The 22,104-nt window shown below is 37.6% G+C and overlaps 1 protein-coding gene across 2 annotated transcripts in view; it reads left to right on the top strand.

Annotated features, from left to right (window-relative positions):
• Nucleotides 1-263: 263 nt before the first annotated feature.
• The window catches only part of LOC120782734 (leucine-rich repeat-containing protein 15), a 151,023-nt gene continuing 129,182 nt past the window's right edge, over nt 264-22,104 (top strand). For both annotated transcript variants that reach the window (XM_040115167.1, XM_040115166.1), the window contains exon 1: nt 264-464. The gene's annotated coding sequence lies outside the window, so the exon portion shown is untranslated. The remainder of the gene's footprint in view (nt 465-22,104) is intronic.

The following is a 22,104-nucleotide window of genomic DNA, read 5'->3' as shown; positions in this document are numbered from 1 at the left end:
ATAATAAATTTTATGATTCAGCAAAATTGTAAACGCTGTTTTCTTGGTAAAAGTGCTTGAAAAATACAGAAAAAAAATAAAAAAGTTAACGCAAAAAGTGAAGAAGAAATATTAAAAAAATAACAATAAATTTATGCTTCAGCAAAAATTGTACGCTGTTTTCGGTTAGTATAAATAATTAATAAAAAGAATATTAAAAAATCAAAACGTCTGTAAAATTGTGCTTAAATACATACATATATGCGATATCAAAACTAAAATATATGTACATACAAGTGAAAAACAAATGCACTGCATAATTTTTATTTTTTAAATAAAGTAATTTTTGTGCAAAATCAAACTGCAAAGTGCAACAAGGCGCCAGCAACATAATTTACTATAGCTAAATGTATGTATGCATACATATGTACATACATCTACATATATACCCACATATAACTACATACGATTTTTGCGCTCAAACGGTAAGCATCCAATAGCGAAATCTTATATACGAAATTCAAGTTTGGCTCAAAGCCAGTCTGATCTAGCATAAGCATATTGTATATACATATCTACATTTATATACTTCTATACACACTTCTATACATATATGCATTCCTTTGTATATAGCAAAGCTTGGTATGTATATAATCACAGGCACAAGCGATGCCTCAACTTGGTCGCACGTTTAGACCAGAATTTCGCAATCACAAAAATCAGAAAACCCGTTTTAAGCGCAGCCAACGCATACACACACATACAAACACTTAATAGCGTAAATATGTTTGTAACAAAAAATAAGCCTTAAACGAAACTTAAAACGCACAGCCACAAATGAATATAGTCTGTTGACAGTGTGTTGGTGTTATTATTGTTAACAACGATTTATTTTTGTATATCATTGCTGTTTTTGTTATTGTAACTGTTGAATCCCATGCTTATAGTCGCTTATTAATAATGTTTTTTAAGCATTTTTTATTCTTTGTCGTCCCTTTTAAGTCTGCGTTTATTGCTTGCTTGATTCGGCTGTTGCTTTGTACGCTCGTATTTGCATTGTTCGCTCGTTATGCCTTCACAGTTGATTGGTTTTTATTATCTTCTCATTCAGATGCGTGTCTTCGGAATTTCTTAGCTCAGAATTTATTAAAGTTACTATATACTAGCATCAGATATTTCAGAACTTGATCTTAATAAGTGGAATATATGTGGAATATAATGGAGTGATCATGTGGAACATAATGGAGTGATCTGCCCACAATTCCGTCCTCTTGTTACGAATAAATTCGCGCAAAGCATGCATAACACTCAAATTGTATTCCTTGACAGTTTGGCCGGCCAGTCAGAAGAAATCCTGAGTGCACCACAACTCGATAAGCGAAGAAAATTGTCTACATAACCTTGATTTTTGACCTGCTTTGACGTGATTTTTCGGCTTCGGCTCATCTTTGACACGATATTCGCCCGATAGATCGTTTGTTTCTACGCCGTAAGCATAGATCCAAGACTCATCGCCAGTAATAATACATTTCATGACCTCCGAACCGTCGGAAAGCAGTGTTTCACAGAGTCTAACGCGACACTTTTTTTCCGAAAAATTTAGTGATTTTGGAACCAATCGTGCTTTCACTTGTCTCAGGCCTAAATGATCTTTCAATTTGATTTTCACCAATCCTACCGATATTCCAACGATGCCAGTGAGATCTCTGACTAAACATTTGTCGATTCTCAAGCACCACTTCCTTTAGAGTTTTGACTTTTGTTGACGTGTTGATCATCAGTTGATGTTGATGGCCGTCCTGGACGTGGTTCTCGACCCTCTTTGAATAATTTGTACAATCAAAAACATTTGCTTGCGACAAAAAAATTATCACCGAAGACTTTTTTCAATATTCTGTACGTTTCGGCACTAGAAATTAGATTCCACACGCAAAATTTAATAGAACTTCTTTGTTGAATAATTTCACTCATAGTAAAAAATCGTCGAATGCACTTTATGTAGTTCAGAAAAACAAGCGTATTCGCAACACTAATGATTATTTTGATGTGATATTTGGCACAGATGATGGCGAAATTTAAGGGGGTATTCTTGTCTAGGTATTGAAAAAATCGATTTTTTTTTTGAATATCTTGAAAGTTTAGACTTTCAAAAATATGACCTTGGAAGGATTTTTCAAAATTCGATTTATTTTCGGAGACATCGCCGATTTTGTGACGTGGCGTCCGTGTTCACTAAAATTGTCTCCTAAACTTTAAACGCGTTTTTCTCAAAACTGACTTTTTCGGAACGATAACCACGACTTCTCAAGTTCTACTTGACGGATTTACTTGAAATTTTTATAGAGTCTTCTTTATAGGCTTGTCTATGGTGGGAACTAGCTCCATTCCCAAATTTTTATTTTTATTATTTTTAAAAAATTCGAAATAGTCAGAAAAAGTGATCAAAAAAAAATTTTTTTAGGCAGTCGCCATTTTGTGAAAACAAATTTTTTCCACTTTTCCGTAGTTCCGGCCATTGCCACATTATTCTAGATTAATAATCTTTTTTTTTGGTTTCAGATAACTAGGAGGGTTGAAATCATGGGTATGGTCCCGTGGACATTTTTAGAAACCCCCCATTTCGTCAGCTCATAATTTTTGAAATTTTTTACTTTTTTTAGTTTTTAATTTTTTTCTATACTCTTCTAAAATTAACAAATAACTAAAGAAAAATGGATAGTAAAAATATTAATTGTCTTTTTTTTACAACACTTTAAAAAATACCTGAAATTCATGCTTCTAGACCAGAATACCCCTTTAAATAAAAAAGTCTTACTACTTTTTGCCACCTCTGTGCCTCAATTTTAGACAGGCATTGTTAGATATGTTATACTATAAAGTCACCACACTGCTGAAGCTTACTATTAATCCTCTTCGGAACTTTAGTCTAGCTTTCGAGTTTATTTTTTCTGGTATAAACTCCATCTGATATATGTACCTTTTCGTGTACCTTACATAATTTTAGATAGTGTCATTTTTTCGTAAACCGTACATAACGGTAGTAAGCGACATAACGTTCAAACCAAAGTTCACTACTCAAATCGTACGATCTTTGAAAACACTCCATACAAGCGAAAACAGTTCGTCGAAAGCATCTTCAGACCTTTGTCTATGGATAGTTCTATCTCTTTTGTTTCGTAACCTGTAAGGTCACAAGATATTCTATTTACTTTTACCAATAGATCAATCTGATTTGTTTACATTTTTAATCTTTATCATAGATATTGGATATAGTGAGAGATGTCGTCTTAAATAAAGAGAGTTTATCAAACAAAACAGGAAAAAGGGTGCGTTGGTATTTCGAGGAAATAATTTTCTCTGTTATCACGACAAATTGAAGAAACTCTCCAAGCAAATGGATTCGTTTGATAGGGTTCTCGCCGGTTCTCTTGGTATAAAATGTCTTACCAGCGCTGGACTTCTGGATAGAGATACTGTTTTTACTTGCTCCAACCCTCATTTCATGCAATTATCGTTATAAAGCCTAGCTAGTCTCCGGTGGTATATCGAAGAGTAATGAGAGTAAACGTAGAGTAAATAGAGTAAGCGAAGTTCCCTAAATTAGTATAACTAAAGTTCCACACTAATTAAGTTGTGACCACATAAAAGAGGAAAAAATTAAAAAACAAAAAAATATTGGTGGCAGCGTTGGCAGAGTTCAATGGCAGATAATAGCAGATCTATTTTTCAACGAGCAACATTCTCTTCATTGTTAACACTTTTAATGTTTGTTCAACGTTGCGCACTCCTGTTGTTGTACTGTATGCACGTTGTTGGTATTTGCGGTTGACTTTGTAAGCTTTTATCGGCAACGTGCGGTCAGTGGAAACCCGCATGGCGGAGTGACAACCAACCTGTGTATTATTTATGCATACACGTCTAGAAGCATACTTACATACATATATGTATATATGAGCATGCCTATATTTCAATGGGTGTGTGTTATGTGGTTTGGCTCTATGGTAAAGGTGTGTCTCAATGAAGCGCAGCGGGTTGCTTCCCGATATATAACCAACAATGCCAATGCTATGGCAGCACTCACCGTGGGCGTCCTAGTGTCAATTGACGCCACAGACAAAGCAGATCGGTAAGCCATGCTCTGCGATGACGATATTGAATATGAAAGTGTCAACATTATGCTTTATTCATGAGAAGAAAAGTGGATCTTATGCTTTATGGGGTTATTTTCAAAACGTTGGAATGATTTTTGATGCTGACTCATTAGTTGTAGTTCGGCATAACTTAACAAATTTTCAAAATTCGATGACTCAGTATACATAATTAAATAATTAATTTTCAAATAAACGAGCTTTCATATAAGCGCCACCTCATTAATAAAGAGTATACACCTAACTACAAGTATTTGCTTTTTCAGATGATCATTTCTCAAGTATTAAAAATACAGAGTGGTTCATACAATGACTAAAAAAATTATAATTTGTTCAATAAACGTATTAGTTATGTCACCAAAGCTTGTTACCCCAATTTTCCAAGATCTTCAGGGGCGCACCTAGTGCGATAGCGTGAAAGCAACGAATTTTCAATCAAATTGTTTTTAGAATTTGAAGAGTATATTTATGCCGATTTATAGAGAACCGAATACAATGTTGAAGGATAAAACTAAGTTTTGTTCGAAAACAAGGTCCTCCATTGCTGCAATGATTTCTGATTGGATCTACTTTGTGGATGACACCTTTAACTACTACCACTAGCATGATCCATGATCAAATAAATTAAAAAAAAAAAGAAGAAAAAGGTGATGTTTAAAAAACTCGTAAATTTTGGCGCCAATTCGAGATGCCAAGTGCAGCCAGTTCTTTCTACGTCTGATCTCTCCAATGCGGTGAAGGTCTTCCTTTTTCTATGCTTCACTCGGCGGGTTCTGCGTCGAATACTTTCAGTGCTTGGATGTTGTCATCCATGACATAGCCAGCGTAACCACGGTCTTTTTATTCGCTGAACTATGTCAACTTTAGTTGATTTATAAGACCATAAATCTTCCGCAGCACCTTTCTCCAGAAATCTCGTAAGGTGAACTCATCAGATGTTGTCATCGTCCATGCCTGTGAACCATATAGCAGAACGGGAATAATGAGTGAGTTTTGACGAGAGAGGACTTTACTTCTCAACTGCCTGCTCAGTCTGAAGTAGCGTTGGATTTCGAGACTAACATTGTTGTTGATGTTAATATTGGTTCAAAGATATACGACATTATCTACGACTTTAAAGTTATGACTGTCAACAGTGACGTGGGAGCCAAGTCGCCAGTGCCATGACTCTTTGTTTGATGACAGTAGATATTTCGTCTTGCCCTCGTTCTCTACGACAGATCATGCAAAAATATTTGTTAAAGGACGGATCATTATTTTCCGAATAATCACTGCAGTAAATACGAAAAAGGCGATGTAAAGATAAAGTGATGGAGCTGCTTGAACTAATTGAACTGGGCGGCTACACATTAGAAGACTGTACGTTAGGTTAGGTCGTAGGGTTGATCTGCAAACGATGGATCTCACTTTGACACATATTCGTCCTTTGTGTAAAAAAAGGCGTTTCCGCGTAAATGATGAAAATGATAAATAGTGGATTACTCTCTATGTATTGTACATACATATATATATATATATATATACCTTACATATATATACATATGAATGTATTTACTCGCATATGCATGGGTACATAAGTGCTCGCGAAAATAGGCACGAGATGAGCTCAAAGTGTGAGTAAGTGTAAATTAAATTCGCAAAAAAAATGGTTGCACACATCTTCACTGCCACAAGCAATATGCGCATGGCTGTGTTGTTGTACAGATTAATATCACATATGCAAGTGTCTGGATTATGCATGCTTACGACCATATGTTTTTTACGCATAGCCGATGTCAGGCAGCACATTATGCTTATATTAATGTGCCATACACAAACACATATATACATACATATACGTAAATACATATGTATGTAGACATTAATATGTAAATGACTGTCTGAATATTTGCGTTGTTTGCTTAAGTTTTTAGCAACACGCTTTCCCGCCGTTTAAAGCTTGCGCTGGCTGCCCAAAAAGCTCAGCGCCTCAAACGCCGGGCTTGCATGTTTTACATACATACTTATACCATATATATATAAATATATATACAGTATACCTTCGTTGAGGCAGTTGAGGCATGCTCGGCACACCCACAGATCTCTTTTGGCTGTGCGGCTTAACTCTTTGTCTTTTAGTCTGGTTATTCGTTCGCCTGTCATTTCGCATATTCGCAGTGTTTTTGTTTTGCAAAATTCTCAGCGCTTTTTGTAAGCGATTTTCTCCCACCACTACTATGAAAAAAAACAAATATATATATATATGTATATATATATGTGTGTGTGTGTGGCGGCATTCTGCAGCCGCACATTACTTTGGCGCTGTCACTTCTCTTTATTACTTCGTTTGCTGCGGCGTTAATGTATTTGGCTGTGCGATACAGGCAATGTGCGAAACTGAAAAAACGCCGGTAACAACAATATTTTTCTACCCAATATACATGCATACATACATATGTACATGCATACATACACATGTGTATGTACTATATATAAATAAATGAAAATGAGCAAAAAGCGAAAGAATCACAATTCCTGACTCAGCAGTTGCCAAATAGTGAGGCGAAAAATACGCCGACGATAAGCGAACGAGATATCGCCTACAACAACAACAACCACTGCGTGCATCAATAAGCCCAAAATGAAACACTGATTATATATAAATATATTTATTTGAAATATATAAATACACATGTGTTTGAGTTATGTCAGACGCGTGGTGTTGCCAAATTGGACTTTTTCCCAAATTTGTTGGACATAAATACATTTCTGAGCGGCTTCCAGTTGGCTTGATGTGTGTACCTACTATAGTTGTTGCTATAAAGCAGAAACGGCGAAAAAATTGCTGAGATTAATTAAACAAAAAATCGAAATGGAAATGAAATCAAAATATGCACAAGACTACAAATTAAAATGCGAAATAAAAAAATTAAAATGATAACAAAAGCCAGTAAGGAAGCGCTATGTGCAGGTGTAACCGAACATTTTGTACACCTGCAACTTGCCAAGACCAAAGCCAGCGAAATACCTTAAATTGCAAACCTCAACCAGAGGAGTCTAAGCAATTTTATATATGTATATACATACATACATACATACATACATACATACATATATATATATTCTGGGTAGTCGAAAAAGTCTTTTCGTATTTCTAATAAAAATAATAATAAGTTTCAACTTCAACTTATTTTTTTTATATTTATACTAAACTTTATTGAACCAAATATGTACCATTTTGGTCCACCACTTCTTGTCTTTTTTCCGCTAGAGATACTTATTTTTTCTTCAGGTTCAGACTTTTCTGGTTTCTAGTGAAAAACTGCGACAAGCAATTTTCACAGGCTTTTCTTAAAGCCATCTTTACTCCATTAAAGGAGTTCTGCATTGACCGAACCAATTGGTAGTCCGATGGTGCAAGGCCAGGGCGATATGGTGTATGCATCAAAATTTCATAGCCAAGCTCTCCCAGTTTTTACCGAGTCATCAAATATGAGTATGGTCTAGCGTTGTCCTGATGGAAGACGAAGCCCTTTCTGTTGATCAGTTCTGGCCGTTTTTTCGATTGGTTGCTTCAATCTCATCAGTTGTTGACAGTAGAATGTAGAATCAATCGTTTGACCAGGCCTTAGCAGCTTATAGTGGATGATTTCTTACCACTCCCACCAAACACTCAACATAACCTTTCGAGGCGTTAATCCTGGCTTTGCGACCATCTGTTAAGCTTCACCACACTTGGACTATGATCTTTTACGCACATTATTGTCGTATTTGATCCATTTTTCGTCTCCTGTTACCATTCGCTTCAGAAATGGTACGATTTCATTTCGTTTCAGCAAAGAATCGCAGATGTTAATTCGGTCCATCAAATTTTTCAAAGATAATTCATGTGGTACCCAAACATCGAGCTTATTTTTGTAGCCAGCCTTTTTTTAAATGGTTCAAAACCATTTGATGATGAATGTTAAGTTTCTTAGCGATGCCATGTTTATGTGACGGTCCTGGCCAATCTTTTCCATTCCCCCATTCCCCCATTTCACCCTCTTAATCCGCCACTGATTGAGTTATCTGAAATTTTACTCAAGTTACAACCCTCATGGACGGATGGACAGTCATCTGAATTTCAAATTTTCTTGTTATCCTGATCATTTATATATATATAACCCTATATCTATCTCGATTAGTTTTAGGTGATACGTACAACCGTTAGATGAACAAAATACACGTTGCAAGAATATAAAAATATTAACTTCGGCTGCACCGATGCTAAAATACCTTTTACAGCCTTTTTTCTATAAAAGAATTTTACTTTATCTTTAAGTTTGTATAGCAGTGATCCGATATTAACTATTTCTTCGGAGATTGTACCATTGCCTTGGACAATAATTCGAGGTAAATTTCGTGAAGATATCTCGGCAAATAAAAAAGTTGTAAAAACAAATACTTAATTTTGATGGTTCAGTTTGTATGACAGCTATATGCTATAGTGGTTTGGTCTCAAAAATATTTTTAGACCTAGGCAAATAGAAAACCTTTTCATACAAGCATTTGAATCTGATCGTTGAGTTTGTATGGCTGCTATATGCTATTGTGGTTCGATAACGCTAATTCTTACAAATGAGTAGTTTCATGGAACGACTTGGCCAAAACTTCAGATCGATATCTCAAGAACTTAGAGTAAACTAAGTTTCGAACAGGGCTAAGTCCGCTCAGCTTGATACGTTGATCATCTACTTATGTGCATATATACTTGTATATATGTATAATATATTATAAGTCTCCGAGCTTTCCTTTTTGGTGCTACAAACTTCGTGGCAAACTTAATATACCCTTTATAGGGTATAATAGTAGAATATGGAAATAATAATAAACTTTAAAATGATAAATTTGTGTATCCAGCCTATAGCTGTCCATATAGATGCATATGTAGGTATATGTATATACATCCGTCATATCGACAGCAGCAACAAATTGCTGGCAATAATTTAAATGAAATGAAATCATAAATTCAGAATATATTTTTTACACAAAATGAATGCCAATTATTGGCAAATATTGAAAATTCAAGCGAATAAAATTTTCAACTAAAATTTTGTTTAATTTATTTTCTTTCTTAATACTCGTATACTTGTATTAGCTCCATTATGATCACAAATTCTTATATTTAGCCAAGCTTTTCGTTTAGTTCGTCATTTGCCAGATACTAGGGATACGAGTAGGGCTAAGCTATATACTTATAATATATCTAGTCACGGAGTAGCGAGCCTTGAGAATGTTTATAATAGAAATCATCTCAATAGTTTTATATTTCATCACAAAAAAAATTTCTTTTGACTAATCCAACGAAAATTCGCGCGAAAAACTAAAGCTCTTAAGATTTAGTCGGATCAATTTACGGTCCTTTTTTGACTTGAGAATCATTCGTTTCATACTCTTATCGCCCGAATGGCATAGCAGCTCGTAAACGAATTTTTTTTTTGTGTGGTTTACGCTATATTGATCCCATAACGGCGGTACCGACAAATGAGCAGCTTCTTGGTGAAAAAAGGGCGGATGCAAAATTTCAGATTGGATGCAAAGATTCAGATGCAGATATCTCAAAAACTGAGAGATACAGATTGACGGGCGACGGACAGATAGACGAACATGTTTAAATTGATATACTGATCATTTGTATATATATTTTTTAGGGTCTTTGACGTTTGTTGTTAAAGCGACAGAAAATATTCCTGAAGTAATTTTGAGAAACGGTGCCGAGTTAACAGTCCTTGGTTGGATCAAAATCAGTGTCCGTGCCGGTTACTTAGGCGCGACTGTCGTGGAAAAATGCTTTTAACGTTTCCTATTGGATATTAGAAACATCGTGGGAGACTTAGCAGAGCTCAGTGATTTCAAACGTTATATATGTAGATGCAGGCTCTGGAGTCTAAAAATTCTCCAGGTTGGGAAAAATACAGACTCCCCAGCGCCGAAAATGCTTGAGTCGCTACCAAGTGATTGTAGTAGAGTTTCGTTGAGATCTTCACTGATTCGAATTGGTATCCGTCCAGAATTACTTATATTAATAATAAAAGGCTGTGATGCATCTATCAAGGGACTCTCAATCTCTTCAATCAACAGTACGATTTGTATGTTAAATGAAAAAGAGAACGCAGCGGAATAAGCTTATGCTTTGCCTTACCTTACCTTAAAAGCCTACAGGCATTGAAAAAAAGAAAAACTCCAAATAAAGAGGAAAAAACGAAAAGTAATCGCCATAATCTTAATGGATTATGTAATACTTGCTTTGGGAGTATTTAGTTTTTAAGTACCTGATATTCCTGAATCATATTTCGGGCCCGGTTCGATCAGCCTCAACCCGTTTGGGGATATTTCCTCATGGAAGCTGAATTTTCCGACCGTTGTGTCAATGATACGTTCTTTGCTCACCCAATTGTTAAAGTCGCCAAGCTCAAATTTGACATTGTGGAGGGGGCAGCTCTCATAAGTGCGCTCCGAGAGCCCATAGAAGGCAACATTGATCATATCGTCCAACTCTTCCGGGGCGGGAGTGCAATTCAGCTTTATGTTAAAGAACGTCGCCTTGATGCGGATTTTGGCTAAACGTTCATCCACCGGAGTGAACGACAGGACTCGGCGACGGAGTCTCTCTCCCTTCACGAATCTCACACAGAATTTGCGCTACTTTATATGGCCAATATAGTAAATGCCACAAGGATCTACTACGACGACTGGACGACGGTGATGTCAGGCTTTATTTTTACGGCGATGTCAACCAGCTGGGCAATTACGTAACCAGACATTCTAGGTGCATGTTTGTAAATGTTTATCCATAATGCGTTTACCATGGTCGTCATCAAAAGGGAGGTTTCTCTTCCGAGGCTGTTGTTTCGTTTTCATGGGAGGCGGTTTTTACGTGGCCGGTCCCAAACCCAGCGCACAACCCTGGGGTGGGATGGGTTACTTTCTCAATTTAGCTCGCCTTCAAACATATGTTTTTTGTCACCCAGAGGAATTTTGGTCTAAGACCGGAAGTCGTGAGCAGCTTGAGCCTTATGTAAATGAATCGTTTCTGGTCATTCCCAAGTGAATGGCAATCAGAGAACTCTTCTCACTTGCGTGAACTTCTACACATGGGTTGAAGAAATAGAATATTTTACGCATGTCTTTTCGGATCAGAACTTCTATATATTTTAAGAAATGAAATTGGTTTTATTTTTTAAACCTCGATTCTCAGCTAAACAAGTATCGAATATTACTGTAATATCGTAGTCATATCATCAAATCAAAGACTCGGAAGCCCGAGCACGCTTGCAGTGTTCCCAACAATGAAACTGTTTACTTTTATTTTCATCTCCGGCTATGTACCACCACGCAGCTCCGCAACATAACCTTTGTCGCCGCCACAAATGCCACACAAAAACCAGTTTATCCTCTGGCTATTCGCACCTATGACAACAAATATATGCGCGTGGATATGAGCGTAGAAATTCATGAGCTTGGCGTTTTTAACCCTTGCATAGACAAGCTATCAGCGACGTTAAATTCATTACATTTTGCACCTTTTTTCTATGGGTTTCACGGGTTTGCCAGCGTGAGTTTGCATTCGGGATGCTGCAAGTTATCGACGTGACTGCAAGGCAACAAAAACAAGCAGGGAAAAAGGGAATGGGTGACTAAGCGCGTATGTGGCATGCAACCTGGCATTCGATGAGCAGCAACAAAGAAAAATCCAAATCAAAAGCATTTGAACGAGATTCTGTGTTTCGAGAAACGCTTCGCCCATTCACATTTATTTTTAGCATTTTTCGTGAGGCTGGCAGAAAAAGAAGAACCTTGCTCTCGCACTGTGGGTAAGGCCAAAAAGGATGTCGCTTTCTGCTCAGGCATGGTAAGCGCTCCGAAGCGCAGTGCAAATCTACAATCTACAAGTTCCTTTTGGGACGCTGTTCGCAACTGTGCGATAACTAGAGATAAAACAACAGGAACAAAACGAAACTAGTCGTACGACACGAGACAAAACTCAGCTTAAGTTGGCACTACCCACTTGTTTGCCAACGGCCACGTCGTAACTCGAACCCACTTCGCGGCAGACTTTGCGGCGTAGACAAAAGTAATTTTCATTTGCGCCGCGGCTGTACTCGCGGCCAAAGAACCCAACACAGCCGGCAGAAAAACAAGGCTGAGCGCCCGGTCTGCAACTCGTCGCAGAAAACAGCTAAGTGGTGGTACAGGCAGACGACGCGTTGCTGTGGTCGACGTTCGCGGTATGTTATTTCTACTAGACGTCAGGCGGCGGGCAGACAGGCGAAGAGCGTGCATGTACTGTCTTCATAGTTTAAGCAGTTGGCGGCGGAAGTTTGCGCCACCACGAACGTTGCGTCGGTATCAGGCTCGCTATGTGCCGAAAGAGCACACAACAGGCCGGCAATGACAACAATAAACAGAGGTACCAGCAAAACAAGTGTTGTGTTGTGGTGCGGTGCGGTGTAGCAGTGGAATACACCACTTTAATTGGTGTACGTGTCGAAGAGGTTGATTTTATTCGTTCGTGGCTCTGGTTGCGGTTGGGGATTGCTTAAACGCATGTCCTAATTAAATGCATACGTAATTTGGCAGTAGAATATTGAGAAACTAATTAAAAATGCAAGTACTTAAGAGCTCGGACTTTCAAATTGGTGAAATTTGGGCGGAGAACCAGCGGGTAAAAAGTCGACAAAGTTAGCTAAAGGATCACAGGGAGGCCTATCGGAAGTCGCGGAATTATGTTTAATGCGTGTTATGGCCAACAGAATACAATTTCAGTTTTGATTTCTGCCAAATCAAGGTTACAGGATTACTGAAAAATGGACATTGCCATTATAATAGACTCTGAAAAAATACTTCACAAATAAGAAGTTTTCGTACCAGAACTTGATTTTGTTCATTCAGTTTGCATCACAGCTATATACTATAGTAGTCCGATATCGGCGTCTCCAACAAATAAGTCGCTTCTTGAAGAGAAAAGGACGTGTGCAAAGTTTGAGATCGATATCTCAAAAACCGAAGGACTAGTTCGCATGTATAGAGACAAGCAAAGAGACTGACCGAGATGAATGAACTCAGTTCGTAATACTGATCATTTATATATATTTTTGTAGGGTCTCCGACGTTTGCTTTTGGGTACAAACGTCGTCCGAAACTTTATATACCCTGCTCAGGGTACAATTAAGCGTTTCTTCAAGTCAGCAGACCTGCACTAAGTGGGGTTATGAACGGTCTCAGCAACGCACAAAAATGTGAAAATAAACTTCGAGACTGTCTCTGACAGAAAATTTAAGACGACCAAGTCATTTATTAAGCATATTTCAAGATCAAACTTCACGGGATAATATAATATTTTAACGGGTTAGGAATTGAGCGGTTTAGAATTATTTCGGCGTATATGGATACAAGGAAATATGTGTTAGATGGTTGGGTTTAAACTTTAATGTCTGCGGGAACTCTTTTCGTTCAGGCGTATTTCGTATATCGGAGTACAACCTATCGCTAAGGCTTCTCGACTTCACTGAAGATTTCGTCAGCAATAGGTGGTTCTATCAAGATATTATTTAAGGTGTTACATGGTTTTACGGGTTTCAAAAAATCGATTTTTTTCATTGTCTTATTCTACAGCACCTCCAGAGTATTGTCCTAAATTTTCAAGTTGGTCAGACTAATAGTTTCGGAGATACAGCCTTGAGAACTTGTGCGCTCGAGGCTAGCTAAAGGCTAGGTGCGCCGTCTTTAAACACGTTTTTCTCGAAACTTTGTTTTTAAAGTCGGTTGGCAAGATTTCTCGAGAACTACTCAACCGATCTTTACACAGTTCTTTGAGATATAATTCTTAAAATCTTTGACAAAGTATTATTTAAAAAAAAAGTTTGCGAAATTTTTTCTGAAATTTCCTTTTTTTTTGCAAAAACGTCTGCCAAAAATGCAATTTTCAGTCTTTTTCTTTCGTTCAAGTTCTAAGTTAAGGTTTTAACTAAAATACGTATTTTTACTTGAGACGATCCCGTAAAGAGTTATACTGTCAAAGCGGGCGCATCTTTTTTCCGAGGGTCGCAATGGCCGAGTTTAAATTTTGTTTTATAGATTTCAGAATTACTTTGTTAATAGTGTATGTTTGTAACAGTAAAAAATTATGCTAAAGTATTATTTTATTTTTTTATATGAGAAAAAGATTGTTGAAAAAAGCCTGTTTTCTACCCGAGAAAACCCATCCAACCCCTTAATGGACATTAGTTCTAGCATTTGATGTCACGTTTCTGCTCGTACAGCGCCGAGTCTAAAATGTACTATGCTTAAGGTTGAGTAACGGTAGTATATGTATCTTAGGAAATCATGCCTGCTGTTCTCACGAAACGGGAGAAATCATTCCACGAAACAACTTCTCTTTCTTCTAACAGGCAATTGTATAACACCTCATTTAATATACAGATAACAAAAAAAAATTTTAAATAAATTAAAGAAGTTTCCATGGAAAACATGGAACAGAGCGAAAAGCACAACATTTCATGACAATTTGTAAGCGAGTTTCCTATTTAATTTTCTTAACGAGCTTTACGAATAGCATTGCATATGAGTTTGTGAGCCGTTACACATACACACACGCACACCGTAGTTAGCTAGAAAATAAACACATACATGGAAGGATAGCAACAAATAGTCGAACTTGCGAAAAGGCAAACTACTAAGCCTGCTAGGAGGCAAAGCCACACCGCTCCGTCAGCCAACCGCACAAGCCGATACGCCGGCAAGTCGCGCCAGACAAGCGCCGCTGACGCCACGACGCAAAATTGCTGCAGGATAATTGAAAATTTTCGTAAGTGAATGGAAATGTTTGCACAATTGAAAATTGTCCTGAGCGCTTTCTATCTCTCTCCCTCTCTCTGTGTGTGCGAACGAGTGTGACCCTTGCAAATGTGGCAACTTTTGTTTGCAAAGTGCATACGAGCTTGCATATACATATGTATGTACATAGGCTTGTAATGTCTACGCATTCACAAATGCGCTTGGTTAGTTTGATGAGTCTGTGACACTTCAGATTTCCTACGTCTCAACATTAAATGCAACCCTGTCACTCTTAACTATCAGTTTTCTATGAAATTTTTTTGAAATTTTGTTTGCTTCTGACAGTTATTGGTAGTGGCAATGGTTCAGAACTTAGGAACACGTGAAACCTTTCCACTGACAGAGGTCACACTTGCAGAAAAGCACTGGCTTATGAATAAATGAAGAGCTCTACTTGAGATGGCCTCCACAATTGCAATTCTGAATTTGTCGCCAGATGTATTCAAACCCAACCCGTTTTTTTCCTCCGTGAAGGTGGTCGAGAGAACCCACATAAGAAACTCTGAATGTTTATTACCTCTAAAATATGGTCACCTTTTCCTACAAAACAGTACATCAGGTCGTTTTTTCTCATGATTTGAGGCTTTATTGTAAAAAACTCGTTACATACTAGTTGTTCAAAATATTTTCCATCGCCGGCACAATTTTTTCTCATCTTTTTGGCATTGCTTGTCTTTAGACACGATCCATGAATCGGTTCAATTTTTGCCTTCTTCGTAAGAACGGAGGAGTTGTTCGGGCAGGTCATGCGTCATCAATCGGAATAAGTAGAAGTCGAGAGAAGCGAAGTCAGGAGAGTACGGAGTGTAGGTGAGAATATTCCCTTTCAACGTGTCCAGCCATGTTTTCACGACCTCGTTTGTGGCCCAGCATTGCCATGTAGAAGTATAACCTTGTCATTTCTTGTCGAATATAGCGTATGGTTTTCCTTCAACACTCGACACAGACGTATTCCTTGGCTCCGATAGAGAGTTCCTGTATTGATTTCGCCAGCTGGCAAGAGTTCATTGTACACTACACCGAGCCGAGCAAACTTTTTCAGCGGTCCGGAACGTTCCTCATTGTCCACATCAGAGCTCGAGAGCTCGACACCATGGACGTAAGTCCAACTGTCGCTGAGTTCTTGCGCAATCAATATCGGATCTAAAATATATTATGTATAGCAGAACGAAATAGGCGTTTCTTTGTTGGAAATTTTGAAAGATCTTACAGATAATTTAATGAACGAATGAGTTTCTTAATATTTTAAGGCATCTTGGTACTCAGCTCAGTGAAACCATACAGATTCTGGCATTCTTTAAAGACCGAATTCACTATAGAAATTAATTACTAGCTGGAGAAATCGGTCTGTAGCATCTGCCGATCTATCTCAGCTGAATGAGTGGTCTAGTGCTTACTCGTTGATCAGAATATCCGAGCTACGTGTCAAGTTGTCCGAAGTCTTGGAGTTTTTCATAAGTTTTGACTTTCATGCGAGGTTTAAGTCAAAGCTGAGAACATCCATACTTAGCAGAAACAACAAAAAAAATATGAGTTTATTATTTTATTTTATTTACTCTCAAATAAAAATAAATATTATGTGCTCTACTTATGCAATAAACTTTCATAATTATTTGCGAATCCTTGGAAGTTTCAGCTTCGCCATCCCGCACTCAAATAAGCCAATATTGACTTCATTTTGCAATCAGTGCTCAGAATGGTCAGTAATTTTCCAATCAGCCAGATTTCAATCAACTAATTTCTGTTTATTTATATTTTACAAAGTTCTCATACAAGTTATTAAATCCCACACACAAGCGAGTTGCTGAGTACACATTGCTGCCAAGCATCCGCGCGAGTTGAAAAAAGAAGTGACGAAACTCGTAAACAGACAAATTCGCTCGCATGCCAAAGTGTACGAAAATTTCTGCAATCCCTTGTTTGTATTTAGCTTAAAAGGAAATCTCATTTACAGCGTCAAATTGCAGCTCGCCCACCCCTTACTCTTTCTTCTTCTGTCTTCTGCTACTTCTTCTTCTGCTTTCTGCTCTCATTAAGCGGCAGGAGTGCAACGACTGTTCGCAACTGACCATATGTGCGGAGATGTGTTGGACGATGCCGCTAAACGCGTTTGGACTTCAAAAATCCCATTATTCAACTCAAGAGTCAACTGTAGCACACACTCTCACTTAAGCGTACAAACATATGTACATACTTGTATGTACTATGAGTATAGCACATATGGGCGGGCTGTACTTGAGAAATTACTTGACGTGATTTGTTAAAGAGAATGGGGGGACTCAAGTACACTGCATGGTTGTTTCTTAAGATTTACAGGAAAACATGTTACCCGTCGGAACAAGTCTACGCAATTGTTTGGGAGAATTGAAAATTCTAGCGGTCGCTCATTGTTGACTAACCTGGCCACAACTGGTTGACCAATCCAATATTATAATACTTTCACCCTTTGAAGAGTTAAGGAATTTTCGTCGCTCTGCTGTTGCGTACGATGTCTACCGATTGGATTGGATTGGAGAGAAATCATCCATATAAAAATTTAAATAAATGAGAGTTATCTTTTTGGCTTTTTCAAGATAATAGGAACTACTCTTCAATATGTGATAAACACGGATCCAACTTTTCATTGAAAGTTTCTGCTCTGATTAAAAAGGGTGATCCATTTCGTGGTTCCCAACTTAAAAAAAAAAAAACTAAATACAGAAACTTAAAATTTAATGGAAAATGTTTATTATCATTTGTGAGAACATTCTTAGGCTTTTATTTTTTGAAAATTATCTCTTACAAATTTTGGCCGTGGCTACTCCTCTGATGGTCCATCCGTTGACTCCAATGTTTGAGGACTCGTTCGAGCATTTCGATTGGTAACTGGCGAATCACATTCCTGACGTTTTGCTCCAAGGCCTGAATACAAGCGGGATTATCCTTATAGACCGCGATAACTGCCGCCATGGACGGTTACATTCGCACTGGCATAATTTTTGAAGAAATATGGACCGATGATTCACGGCCCACAAACCACACCCAACTGTTGTTATTTCTGCATGAAATGGCAGTTCTTGAATCTCTTCACATTGTTCTTCGTCCCAAATACCGCAATTTTGCTTTCTTATGTACCCATTGTGCCAGAAATAGATCTCATCGCTGAACTAAATTTGGCTCGAAGACGTCGAATCTTCCCGGAACTTTCCAAGAGCAGCACATTCTCGAAAATGGCAGAAACGACACTTTGAAATCATATAATCTTTATTGGAAAGCCCGGCATTATTCAAATCATAACTTATGACTTTTGGAATATACATATATATATTAATGTACCGAAATGTAAATATTTCCTACTGGGCATTCTTGCACTTCTGTAAGCGCCCAAACACACATAGATTTATAAATACTTCAGACACTTGTACGTCGTTGACCAACGTCCAGGCAGTTCAGTAAGCCAGTGTTCTTGTTTGTTTGTTGTTGTGTTTTGCTATCAAATACAACAAAGGCACTGTCAAAGTTGTAACAGACAAAGTTTATGGAGTCAACACTCGAACTATCGCCGCCAACCAGTTTACTAGCCGCTTCTCAAAACTCATATTTATGTTTGTGTTTGTTTGGCTTTAACTTCGGTATGAAAGTATGCGCGAGTGACAGGGATGCCACTTGAAGAATATTAAATTAAAAAAATAATAATAAAAAATAAATTTACCGAAGTTGTCTTCGCACAAGGCAGTGAAAACAAGTTAATGAGAAATAGAAAGATCAGAACATTTTTGAGTAATCAGTTGGTCCATTTTGGATCGGTAGATTGTGGAATGAAGTAGATACTATAAAGACATGGAGAATCTGAAACAAGTAGGGAACGTCATTTCACAATTTATTGTAAGGGTTGAATGTAAACTGTTTATTAGTAAGCTCAACAGCTGATGAGATTGCTAAAACTGGCATATATCTGGCTACCGAACAAGTACAAGAATTACGGAAGTCACTAAAAACTATATACAATGAAGTTGCCGAAGGGGCTGACAGGCGAATCAGAGCGAGATGGAATGCCTTAAGTACATACATGCAGGATCGCCATGATCATGTGTAAGAGCCACTTCGGATAACTCGCTTGCTTCTTAGTCATACGGTCTCGAAAAGACTGCTGGACGCCCATTGGCTTCTTGATTGGTCACAATCTGCTGGCATCACATGCGAGTCGGATGGGCATAAGTGTTGACGTGACATGAGAGAGATGCTGGCATATCTCCTATGCCTATGTCCAGCACTAACTTAACTATCTAGGAGCTTCGGGGTTCAAGGCCCTAGATGAAGTATCAAACTTAGATATCCCGTCGCTCTTAAAGTTCGCAAAAAGCATTGGTGTCCGGTATGACGAATATTCCACCTCAAACTAAACTGAATCTCCAACTGGTATTAGTAAGTACCTGTAGATTTATTTTTCTATCTAACACAGGGTTGATTTCTTCTTTAATCTTTAATAGAATTCTATAAATTATGAAGTCTACTAAGTCAACTAGAAATTAAAAATCATAATTGTTTTAGATTTTTTTGTAAATCAACCAACACTTTTGGATCTAAGTGGCAACGCTGATGTGTCTTACGTTACTACAAATATAATGAGCAACTTTACACAATTTTTTACTTCTGTTTGTTCCTATGTCATTTTAGCTTTTATCTGCTCGAAGATTGATTTCATTTTATAAGTGAACTGATTTATAACAACCGCGTCAGCCCCAAACGTGTCTCACACGCCGCGCACTACAGTTCCTTGTCGCCTTCTCGTTGCTGGCTGTCATGAGCAATTCTTCATTACCTTTCTTCGCATAACGAGGCATTTTCGAGCTTGATTGATCTCAATTTCGATTGTTTGCTTTTGTTGTTGTAGCATTCTTGTTGGTTGCTCGCAAAAAAATTGAATCTCCGTGACAAGTGGCCAAGCGAATAAATGATAAAAAATATGTGGGAAAAATATCAATAAAAGCGAAATATTTGTGTTTTATTTTTGTAGTTGTTGTTGTTGCTAAGTCGCCCAAATAAAGTGTGGTCTGCTTTCGTGTGTGTGGTCCCCAGATGCTATCATGAAATTAATTAATTGCGTTTTTCGGCAAATTATTGCTTGTTTTTGGTTTGTTTTTGTTTCCATTTTTTACGCATCCACATTTCTTGTTCATTTTCATTTCGGTTTTTGTGGTGTTTTTGTGCTTGCCAATTTCTTGCTGCAGCCACCAGTGTGTACGAATTAAATGATTACAAGGAAAATGCGGTAATGAAAAATCTCCTTGGGAATATTAGGTAAGCTCATCTTGTTATTTGGCGGTGGATGTGACGATGTGTGGTTATAACTGGTAATATACTTCGAATAAAATGTAAAGAAAACGAGTAAAAAACTCAAGATCTGTTCATTTTATTTTTGATATTCTAGTAGTCTTTACTTCTCTCGTTTCTTATACGAGATAATTTAACTGAGAGCTAAAACAGCTGATATTCTGTAAAGTTGAGAATGATTCTTATAGCAGTGCACGCATTCTAGAGTACGCCAAAGGTTTCACTTAGTGATCAGACTCATGATGGGTTCAATAAAGAATTAAGTGGACTAGAGGCATCAAGAAAACGCCATATTCCGAGACCTTTATTTTATGCCGAAAAAGCACTCGATATTAGTTGAATGTCGATTGTAGCCACTTTAAATGAGAGATTTTTGTCCCAAGCGCTGATTTGAGACGAACTGGCCACGCATCGATCGTGAGATGCAGTTCATGCATGGAGACATTGTCCACTGCACAGACAGGAGCTCGCTTCAATGACTCAATATTTAGGTCTAGCGCCGAGCAAGCCGTGGATTGTCATATGGACCACAACTCCTAATTCTACTTGTTGAGGTCGAGACTAGCTGCTGTCCAAACATCCGTTGATATGAAGTCCGGTACGTTGTTTTCGGTCTACAGTCGAGTGATTTTTGCTTTGTGAGCTGGAGCAGAGTGTAGCTGAAAAGTCCACGACTTGTTGTCAGATATAAGTAGTAATAGAATAAATCTGTATTCCAGCATAGTTTTAATGAAGACACGTAGTAACTAAATATAGGTCGATTGGTATCGACCCCGGAAGGCGATAAAATCTTAAATTATGGAACCAATTTTTTGAATGACAATGAGCTGTGGTTAAATGTATTAAATATTTAATTCTACGCTCACTCTCTTCCGAGAATGTAGCGATCTTACATAGCGGCTTAAGTTTTTACTCGTCCCTGGTGGACATTTGAATGCTACAGGCGAAGATACCACCTGAATATTTTGCTGCTAAAAAGCTGAATGTGACAAGGTAGCCAGATGAAACCGTGAGCAAAATCTTAAATATAATAATATTTCAGCGTATGGTATTATGGTTTTCGGGTAGTGACTGCTGAAAAAAAAATATTTTGAATGTTAAAGTCTTCAGAGGTTTGTCATATTCCTCTTACCCTGAGTTGGCGAGCACGGAAATGTTTCACAGCCGAAGCTTTTAAAGCCCAACTAATGTAGTTGTGCTTCCCGGCTAATTTCACTGTCGCACAGTGCTAGTTACGCTAACAATAGCTAATACAACGTTTTATTGCTATAGTTGTGATGTTGATTTAAGCTTTGTTTTTGCTATGCTTCCCCTTCTGCCTTGCCAACTGTGCGCAACAACAAGAACAAACCACATTAATGGAGCTCTCTCTGCAATGTGTTGAATTCGTACGAGATCGGCTTCATTTACTTCTCGTCACTTTGTTGTGCTTGTTTATTTATTTGTTGTGTATTTGGCTTTGTTGTTTATTTACCGTTTTAGCATTTTCAATATTTACACTCTCGTATACCGTTAGCAAAGTTAATGTTCGTAAATATAAACTATATAAAGAATTGTAACTGAAATACTTGACATTTCTAATGCAGAATTACTTGCATACACACACATATACATACAGACAGCCATACTTATATAATTGTATATGTAGCAGTTGAAGTGCATAAATTTAGATTCCTGCATTTTATTTGCAATGAAAATTGTTGTTGCGCAAATTTATCGCTTTTTCCGCAGCGAAACTGTGCAAATACATTAGGGTCTTCATTATTTTCCCAATTATTTTTTTCTTAAGTTTACGTTCTTGGCCTTTCAA

This window comes from Bactrocera tryoni, chromosome 1, assembly GCF_016617805.1.
Source record: "Bactrocera tryoni isolate S06 chromosome 1, CSIRO_BtryS06_freeze2, whole genome shotgun sequence".
NCBI classification, from domain to species: Eukaryota; Metazoa; Arthropoda; class Insecta; order Diptera; family Tephritidae; genus Bactrocera; species Bactrocera tryoni.
The sequence above is the reverse complement of the archived record's forward strand: the minus strand, read 5'-3'. Positions and strand labels throughout refer to the sequence as shown.